Source organism: Phoenix dactylifera, chromosome 5 (assembly GCF_051530095.1).
Source record: "Phoenix dactylifera cultivar Ajwa chromosome 5, Ajwa_hap1_PhDact_Kaust_v1.1, whole genome shotgun sequence".
In the NCBI taxonomy this organism is placed as follows: domain Eukaryota; kingdom Viridiplantae; phylum Streptophyta; class Magnoliopsida; order Arecales; family Arecaceae; genus Phoenix; species Phoenix dactylifera.
In genome coordinates this window covers 17,952,375-17,969,380 of record NC_143194.1, presented here as the reverse complement: position 1 = coordinate 17,969,380, position 17,006 = coordinate 17,952,375, and the positions used below count along the sequence as shown (strand labels likewise).

The window sequence follows — 17,006 nt, the reverse complement described above, 5'->3', positions numbered from 1 at the left end:
GCCTTGCATGATCTTTAGGGCACTGCTCTAGGGCTCATGCGGCCGGTCGCGTACCGAACCCGGGTGCTGGGTTTGGTGCGTGACAAATGGACACAACCCAATAGGGCCCGAACTCGGCCCATAATGGGCATGGCTTAATAGGGCCTGAACTCGGCCCACATTGGACACGGCCCAACAGGGCCCAAATAGGGCCCAAACTTGGTCCATAATGGACATGGCCCAATAGAGCCCGAACTTTGTCCACAATGGCATGGCCCAACAGGTCCGAACTCGGGCCATGATGGGCACGACCCAATAGGGCCCTGTGGAGTGATTGAGTAAACCCCTATTTAATTTTGATGAGCTCAAAGCATTTGAGTATATTTTATGTTGTACTAATGAATTCAATCTAGTGTTTCAGGCAAATATGTGTGAATTTCTAGTTAAGTGCTTTAAGCTCTGGTTCAAAGTAATTTGGATAAGTATTGGACTCAATTTGAACCAAAGTCTGTATCCCGAGTCGACTTCGAAAGATTACGAGTCGACTCCGAGTGGTTTAAAGGTTCTAGCACAAGTTTGAGTCGACTTCGGTACTCTACGAGTCGACTTCGACTGAGAACAGACAGAAAGACAGAAAGAAGAGTTTCAGACACTGTCAGCGAGTTGACTCCAAAAGGTTTCGAGTCGACTCCGATGCTTGCCGAGTCGACTCCCGACGGTTACGAGTCGACTCCAAAGGGTAACAGACAGAAAGACAGAATGATGGATTTTAGACCCTGTTACTGAGTCGACTCCAGAAGGTTACGAGTCGACTCCGACGTTTGGCGAGTCGACTCCGACGTTATGTCCGAGTCGACTTCCAGAGGAAAGTAGTCTGAAAGGCAGAGAACCAATCTCGGAAACCCTGTGAACGAGTCGACTCCAAGAGTTCCAGAGTCCACCCCCAAGTCAGCCGAGTCGACTCCAACAAAGCGCGAGTCAACTCCGAGGCAGATCAGTTCAATAGATAGAGAATCGGTTTTTTGGACTCTGAGAACGAGTCGTCTCCCGAAGATCTCGAGTCGCCTCTCAAGACAGCCGAGTCGACTCCAAGAAAACTCGAGTCGACTTGAGGAAGAAAAATAGAAAGATGGGTTTCTGGAACCCTGAGAACGAGCCGACTCCTAAGTGCCCGAGTCATCTTCAGATGTTGGCGAGTCGACTCGAGGGTTGGTCCGAGTCGACTTCAGGACGGGACAAGCACTTTAATTCAAATCCTGAACAACGGGCGAGTCGTCTTCAGTAAAGCCTGAGTCGACTTCAGATCGCACGAGTTGACTCCGATCCCAACGGATACATTGTCAGGATGTGCAGACGGGACAGAATGGCTCCAAATCACTCTCTAACGGCTAGTTTTCAAATGGAATCACTTAAATAACCAGAGTGAACAGTAGTAGACAATAAGAGAGCTATTCCATCTAAGTACAAAAGCATTTTCAACCACCAAGAGCTTCCGTTGAGTAAATCCAAGAAAAAGAAGGAAGAAGTGCATTCAACTCAAATCTGAAAGTGCTTCCTTCACATTCAAGGCTCTACTACTGTTCTCCATCATTCGGCACATTCAAGAGGAGACTCAGAAATCGAGAAGCCCCCACTTCCTCATTTAAAATCTGTTTGAGGGCTTCTAACTCTACTTTGATTATATTGCTCTCACACTTACTTTTTTAGAAGCTTTCTTTGTGAACTCCCAAACTTTGTTTTTCTTACTTGATTCAATCAGGAGATTGAATCAAGGGTTGTAAGGTTTGTTGGTGAGCCAAAGATAAAACCAATGGTGTAAGGTTGTGGTTGGTGAACCGGAAAAAATCAATTGGGTTTGATTGTGAATTCGAAAAAACAATCAGGTGGTTCTAGTCGGTGAGCCTGTGAAAACCGACCGAGTTCGTTGTAATCTCGTGAAAACAACAAGTTAGGTTGTGAGCTTGTAAAACAACTGGCTGTAATCCTAGGGATTATGGTGAACTCCCAAGTGCGGCTTGGGGAGTGGACGTAGGAGCAAGAGTTGACTCCGAACCACTATAAACTTTTTTGTATTTGTATTGGTTGTTGTCTCTTTCTCTCTTTTCACTCACTGCATCTAGTAAACTAACTAATTTGCTTGCAATAGATTTAGTTAATTACTCATTATTTTTTTTAATTGGTCAATATTTAATTAAAATCCAATTCACCCTCCCTCTTGGGTTGTCTCCTTGGGCAACAGGCCCGAACTCGGCCCATAATGGGAACGACCCAAGAGGCCCAAACTCGGCCCACAATGGCGGCCTGAACTCGGCCCACTGGTGCAAAAATAAAACTGCTCTCCCAAGTGCAGGAGAATCGCACAAGTAGTATAACTCGGAAGTCCGAGGTCGATTCCTCAGGGAACGATCTATGGATTATTAGCTTAATTTCAGATTACTTGATTCAATGAACTTGTGGATTAAGATGATGGTTTGCAAATAGAAAATAAACTAGCAAATAGAGAGTCGAAGTTTGGATAGATTAAAATGGTGTAGGGATCCAGAATCTCCTTTAATAATATCAAGTTCATGCAATAAATTCTATGATTCTTTTGTTTTCTTTTAAAAATTATAAACAGATAAAATTTAATTATTGAGTATGTTCTTGATAACATGAATTCTCTTTTTAAGCATTCAACGTGCCTTAGAACGTCAACGATGAATCAAATAATTGAGGAAGACATGTATCAATAAGCATAAATCATAAAAGAATTTTCAACATATGAGAATCATAACATAATCAAAAGATAAATCGTATAAAGCAAAGGATTAGAATTTACATCATGAACTCGGTACACCAAAGGATCCTCCTTCACCCATCACCAAGGATTTTAGCTCATCATCTTCCTCTCTCTTTCTCACTCTTTTTTTTTTTTTTAATAACAGAAACAGGGCATCCCCTGTTTCTTTCTATTTTTTTTTTTCTCTTTTTCTTACTACTGCAGCAGCCCGGCTCCTCTGTTTTCTTCTTCAAATCGGAGCTTCTTCCCCCCCTTTTCCCTTCTCAGCCGATTCCTCTTATACTCGACTCTCCCCCTCTATGGATCTTGGGAATGCGCTGGAGGAGGCTGAATCTTAGGCGCGTGAGGCTGGGAGGTGATCGTGGGCGAAGATGAGCTGGAAATGAAGCTCGGACGGGTGAGTCGCAGATCTGAAATATGCCCGGAAGGAAGGAGCCTGGACGCAGGGATCTGTGGGAGGAGAGGACGCTAATCCCGGCTGGGATATTGTGGAGAAATGAAGCCGCGGACGCTGTGGAGGAGGCGGTGATCACTGGCTTCACAGACGGCTTGAGCGGACGAAGGGGTTGATCGCAGGTGCTGCGGAGGAGGCGGACGGCTGGGCGGTGATCGCGGCTGGCGGACGTCGCGACGCTTCACGGCTGGCTGGGACCATTCACGGGATGTTGTGGAGGAGGCGCACGGATCTTTGGACGCTGGGTAGAGGCTCTGTTACGGCTGCTCCGCGGACGCTTGGACTGTGATCGCGGTCAAGACGGGAGGGGAGAAGAGGACCGGACGCCGTGGATGAAGCGGACGCTGGGAGGAGGCACTGATCGCTGGCTCGGGCGGACGCTGGGATTGTGCACGGGAGCTGGTCACGGGCTGCTGGGAGGTCCGGGAGATGATCACGGACATGGGACGAATGCTTCGGAGGTGATCGCGGATTGCTGGGTCGTGCGGATGCTGGGAAGAGGTGCACGCGGAGGGAGGTGGAAGCACAAAAACATCACGGACGGCTGGGGAAGGGAACGCCCGATTTGGAAAGTTTTTGGAATTCTTCCCCAACTACACGTGATCTTTCTTTATTTTGATCCCCAATGTGCTCTAGAAGCTATGGCATGTAGACATGTGTAGCTCCGGTGCAAGTATACTCAATGAATGGTGAATTCGATCAGACCATGACGGGGTTGGGCATACGCGGTCTGAGTTATGCATCTGTCTAAGCCCAATCTGTACTGAATACGTATTTTGGCCTCGATTTACGATCACCTATACTTAACAAAAATATAATATTAATCTAGTGAGACTATCATTATCTTGTTAGCGATAATACTAATTTATGTGGTATGTAGATCGCACTTTTGTGCTCTCATCACACCCCCCAACTAGCTTATTGCTAGTCTCTAGCAATTTAGAGTAAACAATATCATGAGAGTACAAAAAGTGTTGGTTGATCCTTTGATGTTTTATTAGAACTAATTGCATAAAATTAAGATAAGTACTCACTTTCGTAGGAATCACGATTGCACTTAGCATGTGCAACAAGCCGTTAAACCCCTAGGTTACCCTAGTGGACGAGTGTTGTCTCGTGAGGGTTTGCAGTGATGTTACCCACAAACATCATTCATAAAATGATATATAATGAAATTTAAGTCAATGCACACGTGATATATATTTTTCTCAAGCATGGCAACTATCAAAGCAAGGGTAATACTGAAGTGTAGTATGCATAAACAGATGACTTTCTTAGAGCACTAATACCTCCACCACAACATGGTACCACTTGACTTTTAGGTGCACTACTCAAGTTCACAGGTGTTTATTACAATTTATTGGAGCCTGATCCATCAAATTTTCAGAATATCTCATGTTGTCTAAATTTTGTCAAGAATGGTTCGCATATAAAGAAGGAGCTATCAATCCCAACTAAACATCCAAAGTACACAGAGTTCCAAATTAATGGAGTCAAACCAGCCATTACCACATATCACTGGGTTCAGTCTGACCAACCCTATTCATGCTTATTTTTATTTTTAAACACATATGACGATTACAATAATCCAACCTCCTTAGGCTCTAGTAAGGTCCATGTAGCGAGTTTTCGGCCAATGACTCCTGATCCAGTTGGCTCAAGGCATTAGGTGAAACACCCCTCGGGCTTAATTACTCGAACCAGACTACACCACGAGGTCAGACTTGTCATCTTCTTCTTTTTTCTTTTTTTTTTTTTTGCAATAAAAAGAGAAGGTAAACTGAACCATATAACGTGACTGCATTGTGGCTATAGGTCAACCAAGGTCGGAACATAAGGCACTTAGGTGATCTAGCTAGGGTATTCAACTTCTATCTTTATGTGAAAACCAAATCATGAACCTTATAGTACGGACAAGGATACTCGTACTTCTTTTACAGATACGGCTTAATAAAAATGCATTAAACAAATATGAACTCCTGAGGCCTTCCTATAATCATTAAGTACATGTGCGGGGATCTAATAATAGGTCTCTGATCAGTCATAATATGCATGTGTTCCTTGCCGTAATAGTTGCACAAACTCAATATGAAAATACATGTGCATTTGCTAAGAAAAGAATGCAATTTTTTTTTTATATATATATATTTTTTAAATCAAAATACTTCCCTCCCCCCAACTTAAATATTGCATTGTCCTCAATGTAAGAGATACAAGAAAGCTATAATGAAAGACAGTAGAGAAAATAATATTGAAGAGAAGAGGAATACCTTGAGCTGTTGATATCCAGAAAATAAAACCTACAAAACTAGAAAAATAATCCTAACTAATATACACGTACCTTTGCCTTCATGCTCAGTCATAAGAAGGCTCCCCCAAGAAAAAGGAGTCCTCTTCATCTGCAAAATTCTCAAGAAAAGGTTTTAACCTGTGTCCATTTACCTTAAAAATTTTACCATCCCGTGGATTCTCAATCTCAACCGCCCCATGTGGAAAAACAGTTTTTATAATGTAAGGACCTGTCCATCTCGATCGCAACTTACCAGGAAACAGATGTAAGCGGGAATCATATAAAAGAACTTTTTGCAAAGGTTCAAAAGTTTTTTTTAAAATTGATTTATCATGTAAGATCTTCATTCGTTCTTTGCAAATTTTAGCGTTGTCATAAGCATCTCTGCGAATCTCATTAAGCTCGTTTAATTGCAATTTTCTAGCTAGACCGGCATCTTGTAAATCAAAATTCAATTTTCTAATTGCCCAATACGATTTATGCTCTATTTCTACAGGCAGATGACATGCTTTTCCGTAAACTAGCCGGTAGGGAGACATGCCAAGAATGGTTTTGTATGCAGTCCGATAGGCCCATAATGCATCTGATAGTTTCAAGGACCAATCTTTCCGTGATGGGTTCACCGTTTTCTCTAAAATATGTTTGATCTCTCGATTGGCTAACTCTACCTGGCCACTGGTTTGCGGATGATATGGGGTAGCAATTCTATGGGTGACACCATATTTTTTCAATAAGGTTTCGAAAGGTTTATTACAAAAGTGTTTTCCACCGTCACTAATTATGATTTTAGGCATCCCAAATCGTGAAAAAATATTTTCTTTTAAAAACTTCAGGACAGGTTTGTGATCATTGGTCTTACAAGCAACAGCTTCTACCCATTTGGACACATATTCGACACCGACTAAAATGTACTCATATCCAAAAGATGGTGGGAATGGGCCCATAAAATCGATGCCCCAACAATCGAAAATTTCGATAATAGTAATGGGTTGAAGAGGCATCATTTGCCTACGAGTTAGACTTCCAATACGTTGACATGGATCACATGTTCTGCAGAACTCGTGGGCATCTTTGAACATAGTAGGCCAATAGAAACCACATTGCAAGACCTTTGCAACAGTTTTCTTAGAGGCAAAGTGTCCACCGCAAGCATCAGTGTGGCAGAAAGAAAGTACGCTTTGTATATCATGATCCGGTATGCATCGTCTAAAAATTTGATCATTGCAATATTTAAACAAATAGGGTTCGTCATAGTAATAATTCTTTACCTCGCACAAGAAAATTTTTCTATCTGTCGACCCCCAATGCTCCGGCATCCGGCTTGTAACAAGAAAATTTACAATATCTGCATACCATGGTATACTAGAAAGTGCAAACAACTGCTCTTCAGGGAATGAGTCCTTGATGGAAAACTGTGGCACTGAATCATGAAAAACTAATCGTGATAAATGGTCAGCAACCACATTCTCTACTCCTTTTTTATCTTTGATAGTGATGTCAAATTCTTGGAGTAGAAGTATCCATCGTATTAAGCGTGGTTTGGCCTCTTTCTTATCCAACAAATATTTTAGTGCTGCATGGTCCGTGAAGATAACAATTGGAGCACCAAGGATATAAGAGCGAAATTTATCTAAGGCAAATACTACTGCAAGCAATTCCTTCTCGGTGGTAGTGTAATTCATTTGAGCATCGTTTAAGGTTTTGCTTGCATAGTAAATGACATATGGCTTATTATCCTTGCGTTGTCCTAAGACAGCTCCTATTGCATAGTCGCTAGCGTCGCACATAATCTCAAAAGGTAATGACCAATCGGGTGGTCGAACGATGGGTGCAGTGCTAAGCATAGACTTTAACTTCTCGAATGCATCTTGGCAAGTTTCAGTCCAATTGAACGGTGTATCAAGGGATAGGAGATTACATAATGGTCGAGATATGACACTAAAGTCCTTGATGAACCTCCTATAAAATCCGGCGTGACCCAAAAATGATCTAACATCTCTAACCGTCTTGGGTGCAGGTAGCTTAGCAATTAAATCAGTCTTAGCTCAATCTACTTCCATGCCCTTCGATGAAACAATATGTCCTAAGACAATTCCCTTTGGCACCATGAAGTGGCATTTCTCCCAATTCAGTATCAAATTCTTTTCCATACATCGAGCTAAGACAGCTTGTAAATGTGACAGGCAATCATCAAATGTGTCGCCAAAAACGGAGAAGTCGTCCATGAACACTTCCAAAAATTTCTCGTTCATGTCTTCAAAGATGCTGAGCATGCATCTTTGGAATGTTGCAGGTGCATTACACAACCCGAATGGCATTCGTCGGAAAGCAAATGTGCCAAAAGGACAAGTGAAGGTAGTATTCTCTTGATCTTCTGGTGAAATTTCAATTTGATAATATCCCGAATAGCCATCGAGAAAACAATAGAAATCATGCCCTGCAACCCTCTCCAATACTTGGTCTAGGAAGGGTAGAGGAAAGTGATCCTTTCGTGTGACCAAATTCAGCTTTCGGTAGTCAACACACATGCGCCAACTCGTCGGGACACGAGTTGGAACTAGTTCACCTTGTTCATTTTCTACTACCGTCAAACCCGATTTCTTAGGAACGACTTGAGTAGGGCTTACCCACTTGCTGTCGGAAATTGGGTAAATAATACCCACGTCAAGCAACTTGAGGACTTCTGCCTTAACCACATCTCTCATCGTAGGATTCAACCTTCGTTGCATTTGCCTTGTGGTTTTGGCATTGTCCTCCAAATATATCCGGTGCGTGCAAACTAAGGGGCTAATCCCCTTCAAGTCGGCAATAGACCACCCTAAGGCTCCCTTATGATTTTTTAGAACACCAAGTAATTTTCTTTCTTGGATATGATCAAGTCCAGACGAGATAATTACAGGAAAAGTATCGTCGGGTCCAAGAAAAGCATACTTAAGTTCCTTTGGTAAGGGTTTCAATTCGAGCTTGGGTGCTTGCTCATGGGATGGTTCTATTTTCACCTCTCGAGGCGACAATCTCTCAAATTCTCCTTCTTTTGGTCTCCACCCATTGACCATCTTGATATCTAGATTATCCACAATAGGTGTGACTGACAAATCATCATCATTGGTTCCATTAGGACACCAATCAATTAAGCTATCATTGAATGGGTCGTTAATTGCTTTAGCTAACAAATAATCTTCTGCGATGGTTTCAACCCAATCAACCTCCTTACTCTCTTCGAAATCATTGGGTTGTTTGCACACATTAAAAATGTTCAGTTCTAAGGTCATATTACCGAAAGAAAGCTTCATGACGCCATTCCTACAATTAATCAATGCATTAGAAGTTGCAAGGAACGGACGTCCTAAAATGACCGGAATCTGAGACTGTGAGTTCGAAGCCGGATGTGTGTCCAATACAATAAAATCGACAGGAAAGTAGAATTTGTCTACTTGGACTAATACATCCTCGATAATCCTCCTTGGAATTTTAACTGACCTGTCAGCTAATTGCAAAGTGACGGAGGTTGGCTTCAACTCACCTAAACCAAGTTGCTCATAGACAGAATATGGCAACAAATTCACACTCGCCCCTAAATCTAACAATGCTCGCTCTATCCTAAAGTCACCTATGATGCATGAGATGGTTGGGCAACCTGGATCTTTATATTTAGGGAGAATGTTGTGCTGCAAAATAGCACTCACATTTTCAGTTAAAAATGCCTTCTTCTTAACATTTAATCGGCGTTTGACGGTACACAAGTCCTTCAAAAATTTGGCATATGAGGGTACTTGTTTGATTGCATCAAGAAGAGGTATATTGATTTTTACTTGTTTAAAAAGCTCAAGAATTTCAGAGTTAGGTTCGAGCTTTTGTAACGGCTTTAACCGTTGTGGAAAAGGTGGAGGAAAAGGACATTCAACTTTCTTAGTAGAAGTTGGGACCTCAACTTCTTCTTTGTCCCTTTCATCAACTTTGGGAGCATCAGAATTAGAAGTGACTTGCGGTCTTGATGGGACGGTTTGATCAATGACTTTCCCATTATGCAAAGTCATGATGCTCTTTGCATGCTCTGTATGCGAACTAGAGGGAGCCGTATTATTACTACCGTGCACTTGTGGGTTAGGTTGGGGTTGAGCTGGAAGCTTACCCTTCTCTTGGGTACTTAGGACGGTAGTCAACATTGACAATTGGTTCCTTATGTCTTCAAAATTTCGAGTATTTTGAGCATTGATATTAGCTTGACCTTGTAGAAAAGTTTGTATGGATTGCAAAGTATCCTCGATATTTGGCTTTTGAGAGGGTGGTGATGCAAAAGTAGGATGTGCAGGTGGAGGAGCTGAATAGTGTGACTGTTGAGGATGATCATTTCTCCACCTAAAATTTGGATGATTCTTCCAACCAGGATTATAGGTATTCGAGTATGGATCGTTATAAGGCTTTTGGTAGGAGTTCATCGCATTTGCTTGATCGTGCAAGACTTCTTTGAATGCTGGTATGGTGGGACAATCTGTAGTGGTATGACCCGACATATCGCAGATACCACAACACTCATTTCTAAGCTCTATTGTCTTGACAGGCTCAACTTTCCTAAGCTCAATTTCTTCTACCTTCCTAGTGAGGGCTGCCATTTTAGCATGAAGATCATCCTCAGTTCTGAGGTTGTAAAGGCCTCCCTGTACAGAGCTAGTAGGCTTAGGTAAAGACTTGGTATTTCTATCCCCGTTATCCCAAAGTTGGGCAGTCTCAGCAAGGGAATCCAAATATTCCCACGCCTCATCAGGGTGTTTTTTTAAAAATCTACCATTGCACATGGTCTCTACAAATTGTTTTAACTGTGGAGATAAACCTTCATAAAAGAAGCTAATGGTTCTCCAAGTTTCGAACTCGTGATGAGGGCATGAGAGAAGAAGGTCTTTAAATCTTTCCCAACATTCATAAAATGTTTCATTATCTTTTTGTTGGAAATTGCTAATATGTCTTTTTAAAAAGTTGGTCCTTTGTGTGGGAAAGAACTTCTTTAAAAATTCTCTCTGCATATCTTGCCAAGTTCTTATTGATCTAGGTCGCAACGAGTTTAGCCATGTTTTGGCCTTATCCTTTAGAGAAAAAGGAAACAATGTCAACTTGAGGACATCCTCGGTGACATTTGGCACTCTAAATGTAATGCTCAATTCTTCAAAATCCTTTAAATGAAGATACGGACTTTCGGACTCTAACCCATGAAACTTGGGCAGCAATTGAATTACCCCGGGTTTGATATCAAAATGTCCTACATTATCAGGAAAAATTATGCATGAAGGCTGACTAGTCCTAGCTGGTTGTAGGTATTGTCTTAGAGTCATAACATGGGGTTCTCGTTCTCGATTGTGGTGACTCCCCGCATCTTCATTTAAATCAGCCATCTCGCAAGGTGTGAGATATTGCGAAGGAATTTCAGGGGTATGTCCTAAGGGATGATCTAAAGTTGTACGACTTAATCGACCGGTGTCGTCCCTATTCCACTTTAGCATGCAAAATAATTCCCTCTCTTTTTTTTTTCTTTCTTTTTTTTAAAAAATAAAATAAAAAAAATATAAGTACCAACTAAAGATACCCTAAAACGATATCCTAAAACAAAAATCTTATTCACAATCAAACATGCAACAAAACATTACACCTCAATTTCTAATATTTTTCTTAAATTTCTAGACAGCTCCTAACTGGTTTGAAGAGGGCACCTAAGCCTCCAATCCGGTCTAATGAACTGAGTTGACCAGGTAAGCTCCCAGGTAAGTGGAGGGGTCACGATGCGTTCGCAAAGGTCCCACTTAAAACCCACTTGCCTCGAACAGATGAATGTCTCCCTTATAGGGACAAAGCTTGCCTAGACATCAACTAAGCCACAGAGCGAAATTGGTGCAACTTTCGGTGGTCTTCGTCCTATTGAGCTCGAATGTCCTTAGGGGCCAACGTCTAGTTGATTTTAGTTAAGCTTGGGACATTTATGCACTGGGGTGATTTTTGGGCTAAGGACGAGTGATGAAATCCCGACCTTATCTTTTTAAATGGGTTCAGCCCTTAGAATATTTTATGTTGATGCCTTACACTATATGCAACAATCAAGAGATTTTTTTTTTTAATGTTTTATGGCATGACATTAAATTTCATTGAATAGGTGATCAAGCAAACTAATTATATATATATATTTTTAAATTTTATGAGTTGACGTTTGAAATTTGAATTCTGAAATTTGAAATTTGAAATTTGAAATTTTAGGTTTTTCTCTTTTTTTATTTTTGAATAATCACCCTTGATCTTTTCTTAAAGTTTTTTTTTTCTTAAATTTTCAATTAGCAACAAGGGTTAATGAGATATGATAACGATAAAATTCCGATTCTAAAAAAATAAATGCAGAAAATTTAAAGTAGAAAGCAGCAAGGTTTCGTATTAATCTGATGGTCTTAAAAGTCTCAGAATGTCAATCAGACCGTTCAGATTATTCAACAATGTGTTGTCCACTAGCTGACCAAATTTGAGTCAAATCAGATGGCTAATTTCTATGATATCAGAGTTTGATGCAAACTGTGCAGGGAATTAAAAATAGTAGTAAAGATGTAATTTAATTTTTTTTTTTTTCAAGAGAAAAATACTAACTACTAAGGTAAAAATTAAATCTAAAATTATACTAATAACTCAGCCGTTCCCCGGCAACGGCGCCAAAAACTTGGTGCAAAAATAAAACTGCTCTCCCAAGTGCAGGAGAATCGCACAAGTAGTATAACTCGGAAGTCCGAGGTCGATTCCTCAGGGAACGATCTATGGATTATTAGCTTAATTTCAGATTACTTGATTCAATAAACTTGTGGATTAAGATGATGGTTTGCAAATAGAAAATAAACCAGCAAATAGAGAGTCGAAGTTTGGATAGATTAAAATGGTGTAGGGATCCAGAATCTCCTTTAATAATATCAAGTTCATGCAATAAATTCTATGATTCTTTTGTTTTCTTTTAAAAATTATAAGCAGATAAAATTTAATTATTGAGTATGTTCTTGATAACATGAATTCTCTTTTTAAGCATTCAACGTGCCTTAGAACGTCAACGATGAATCAAATAATTGAGGAAGACATGTATCAATAAGCATAAATCATAAAAGAATTTTCAACATATGAGAATCATAACATAATCAAAAGATAAATCGTATAAAGCAAAGGATTAGAATTTACATCATGAACTCGGTACACCAAAGGATCCTCCTTCACCCATCACCAAGGATTTTAGCTCATCATCTTCCTCTCTCTTTCTCACTCTTTTTTTTTTTTTTTAATAACAGAAACAGGGCATCCCCTGTTTCTTTCTATTTTTTTTTTCTCTTTTTCTTACTACTGCAGCAGCCCGGCTCCTCTGTTTTCTTCTTCAAATCGGAGCTTCTTCCCCCCCTTTTCCCTTCTCAGCCGATTCCTCTTATACTCGACTCTCCCCCTCTATGGATCTTGGGAATGCGCTGGAGGAGGCTGAATCTTAGGCGCGTGAGGCTGGGAGGTGATCGTGGGCGAAGATGAGCTGGAAATGAAGCTCGGACGGGTGAGTCGCAGATCTGAAATATGCCCGGAAGGAAGGAGCCTGGACGCAGGGATCTGTGGGAGGAGAGGACGCTAATCCCGGCTGGGATATTGTGGAGAAATGAAGCCGCGGACGCTGTGGAGGAGGCGGTGATCACTGGCTTCACAGACGGCTTGAGCGGACGAAGGGGTTGATCGCAGGTGCTGCGGAGGAGGCGGACGGCTGGGCGGTGATCGCGGCTGGCGGACGTCGCGACGCTTCACGGCTGGCTGGGACCATTCACGGGATGTTGTGGAGGAGGCGCACGGATCTTTGGACGCTGGGTAGAGGCTCTGTTACGGCTGCTCCGCGGACGCTTGGACTGTGATCGCGGTCAAGACGGGAGGGGAGAAGAGGACCGGACGCCGTGGATGAAGCGGACGCTGGGAGGAGGCACTGATCGCTGGCTCGGGCGGACGCTGGGATTGTGCACGGGAGCTGGTCACGGGCTGCTGGGAGGTCCGGGAGATGATCACGGACATGGGACGAATGCTTCGGAGGTGATCGCGGATTGCTGGGTCGTGCGGATGCTGGGAAGAGGTGCACGCGGAGGGAGGTGGAAGCACAAAAACATCACGGACGGCTGGGGAAGGGAACGCCCGATTTGGAAAGTTTTTGGAATTCTTCCCCAACTACACGTGATCTTTCTTTATTTTGATCCCCAATGTGCTCTAGAAGCTATGGCATGTAGACATGTGTAGCTCCGGTGCAAGTATACTCAATGAATGGTGAATTCGATCAGACCATGACGGGGTTGGGCATACGCGGTCTGAGTTATGCATCTGTCTAAGCCCAATCTGTACTGAATACGTATTTTGGCCTCGATTTACGATCACCTATACTTAACAAAAATATAATATTAATCTAGTGAGACTATCATTATCTTGTTAGCGATAATACTAATTTATGTGGTATGTAGATCGCACTTTTGTGCTCTCATCACCCACGATGGGCACGACCCAACAGGCCCAAAATCACTAAATTGGGCCCAGTTTTGAATAGAGTCCAAATAACTATTCACGACCCAAGATGGTTTCCATCCTGTTAAGCTTAGAAACAAGGAGGAAGGAAAAAAAAGGAAGAGGGAAGAGCCTCAGCGGCGGCCATACCTGGGTGGTCATCATCCAGTCGAGGCCAGCCGACCACAGTGGCGACCGACGGCCGCTGCGGGGGCCGACGACAAGGAGAAAATGAGAACAGTCTTGGTTGGGGCTGGAATAGAAGAAGAAATTGGCCTCTATTTAACCAAAAATAGAAGAACCGAGGGAAGGGAGACTCACCAAAAAGTGGCAGAGAGAAGGGATCTCGGTCGAAGATCTCGGTTCGGTGAGCTTGGGGTGGCACCAGAAGCGCTTTTGACGAATGGATCTCAGAATAGGGAAAGGCTCACGAAGATGTCTTCGGGCGGCGTTTGGCCGGGGTGGCATGCCAGTCACCGAAAGAAAAGGAGGAGAAGGAGGAAGGAGAGGGAGGAGAATCTCGGCCGAGGACAGCTCGGCCAACAGCTAGCGGTGGTGGAGTTCAAAGCAAGGAAGAAGAAGTCTCAAAACAGAGTAGACGGAGGAAATGGAGAGAAAAGGAGGCTCTGGGGGGCGGTGCTCGGCCGGGGTGGCACAACAACCACCGAGGAAAGAGGAGGAGGGAGGAGAGGAAGGATCTCGGTGCTCCTAGAGGGATGAGGGGGATGGGTTTAATAGAGCTCCGAAGCGGATAAGCTTGAGGGCGGTTGCACCGCCCGCGAGGATCGTGGGCAACGACACCACGAATCGGCCGACGGTGGTTCTAACTCCCCGCGTGGTCGAGGAGTTCAACTTTCCGCAGAGTCGTGCCGAGTATGCGGCCTCTCCACTTCGAGGAAGACGGAGCGGAAGCTCCCCTATTCTAGTTTTGGGCCTGGACTAAAGTCGACTGGGCTTGCCGGCTTCAGCCCATTTAGGCCTATTCTCACAACAATAGCCTCAATGATGCTTGGATCTTTAAGCAAAAGAGGTTGTATCGTGCCCCTGGGTCTACTTCAATTTCTATCTCGGATTTTCTCACTATCAAGCTTAGTTTGGAGTGTGCTTGCTCAAGTTTGGGCAGTTCCTTGATCTCTACAATATTGAGAACTACCTTTCTTTGCTTTTTGAAATCATCATCGTTCGGTTTCTTCCTTCTCAATTGTAGTTGGAGGTGAAGTTTTCAACAATTTTTTTTGGTGTGTCCATAGAGGTTACAATGATTGTTGTAATTTTTCTAAGTGGTGTTGGCTTGATTCTTGCTTCGCTCCCCCTTCTAGCTTGATTTTCTAGTGCGTTTCTTGAACTTGTTGCCCTTCTTATCTTTCCTAGGTCGATTCTACTTCTGAATCCCTATGCTCTTAATGCTGGCTTCGCTAATGTTCTCCACTTTGAAGAGCTTTAGCTCCTTTCGAATGCTCTCGTGGAGACTTTCAATATACTTCATGAAAACTATAAGATCATCGATGGAGATTAAAATTGTTAGATTAGAAATGTCGTTGTTCCTCATGTATGAATTTTACTATATAAGAGCATGGCTAGAAAGCTTGACACCAGCAAAAGCTACATTTTGAATACTTGAGTATCTGTAGTAAAGTAGGTCTCTAACAAGTCTGGTTAGTTACCTAGGTTTTTTGCATCAATAGTCCCATCATATACAGGGATCATCCAATCGGGGAAAATGAAGATTTTTCTCAACATGCTCAACTCAAATTTCTTAAAAAAATTTTTGTTGAAGATGGAAGAATAGTGAAAGTATGGCTTAAGCTTTCTTTTCTTTTTTTTGATATTCCACACCTCCTAAACTGAGGTACATAGTCTCTATTCATAATACTAGTGAGGTCATCCTTTTCACAATTCGGGTTGGATTCCTCTTTTAGTTTCAATACAACTAGATCTTTAAAAATAAATATGAGCAATAAAAATAATTAAGAAAAAAACTAAAATTTAGCCAAAAGTAGATCTCAACTTCTATATCAATTTTACATTTATTCCTTTGCTCAATTCTTCACGGATTGGAAGATAATGTCTGGTCAAAATTTTTCTCGAAAAGGAAAATTTTGGTTTGACCAGCTCGTTTTGGAGCTTAAACGATGGAATTTCGTTCTAATTCGGCCTATTCCAAAGTTGTAGATCTCGAAAAGCTAACCGATTTCTAGAAAAGTATCATCTTAATTGAGTGTCGTATAACTTAGTTATAGCCTTTTTAAAGTTTGGCACACGATTCAACATCTTGATGTGGTAGATTTTGATTTGAGACTCTGTCTAGCTCCATCCATAGTGATCAAAGTGGTTCATATGAAATCTGGGGATCCTTCTAAATTAGATTCCTATGGATCTTAGGACCCTCTTGAGATATTGTAACTTGAAGGAGCAAAAATGACCTTGGTCGTCCCCAATACATTTATGACAGTCATGTATAACTATAGCCATTTATTAGCAATAAATTTCATAGTAGGGTCACTTTTTATATAACTCTGGGCATTATCACATTAATGTATACATACAAGCCTTTTACATTTTAATTTTATACAATAATAACATGCAATTACAAATACAGGTACTGGTTGCAATTACAAATACAGGTACTGGTTTCCATTATACCCGTTCTTTCTTTTACATGTATCACATAATATTTGACTCCTTTAAAAAAGAATTTATACCAAACAAAGATAGCAATACCCTAATTAATATTTTATGAAATGGTAACATGAGAATGGCGTGTGATCTTTGAAAGCTCTTCAAGAAAGCATCACCTTTACATTTCTTGATTAGTTATTGTTTCACCTGCAAAAACTGAAGGGCTCTCTGTCTGCCAACCATGTAGCTAAACAACCTCCGCTTCCAAAGACATAAAAAATTACTCGCAATGCCAATTCCAAGTAAGATGATCCCGCCATCTTAGCTATAAGAAAGAATGAAGAGAGAGGCAAAAAGAT

The 17,006-nt window shown here is 41.8% G+C and overlaps 1 non-coding gene across 1 annotated transcript; it reads left to right on the top strand.

Annotated features, from left to right (window-relative positions):
* The first annotated feature begins 10,368 nt into the window (after positions 1-10,368).
* LOC148703425 (small nucleolar RNA R71) lies at positions 10,369-10,478 on the top strand. Its single transcript, XR_015987773.1, has one exon. It is a non-coding gene; the product is annotated as a small nucleolar RNA R71 (small nucleolar RNA).
* The last annotated feature ends 6,528 nt before the right edge of the window (positions 10,479-17,006 follow it).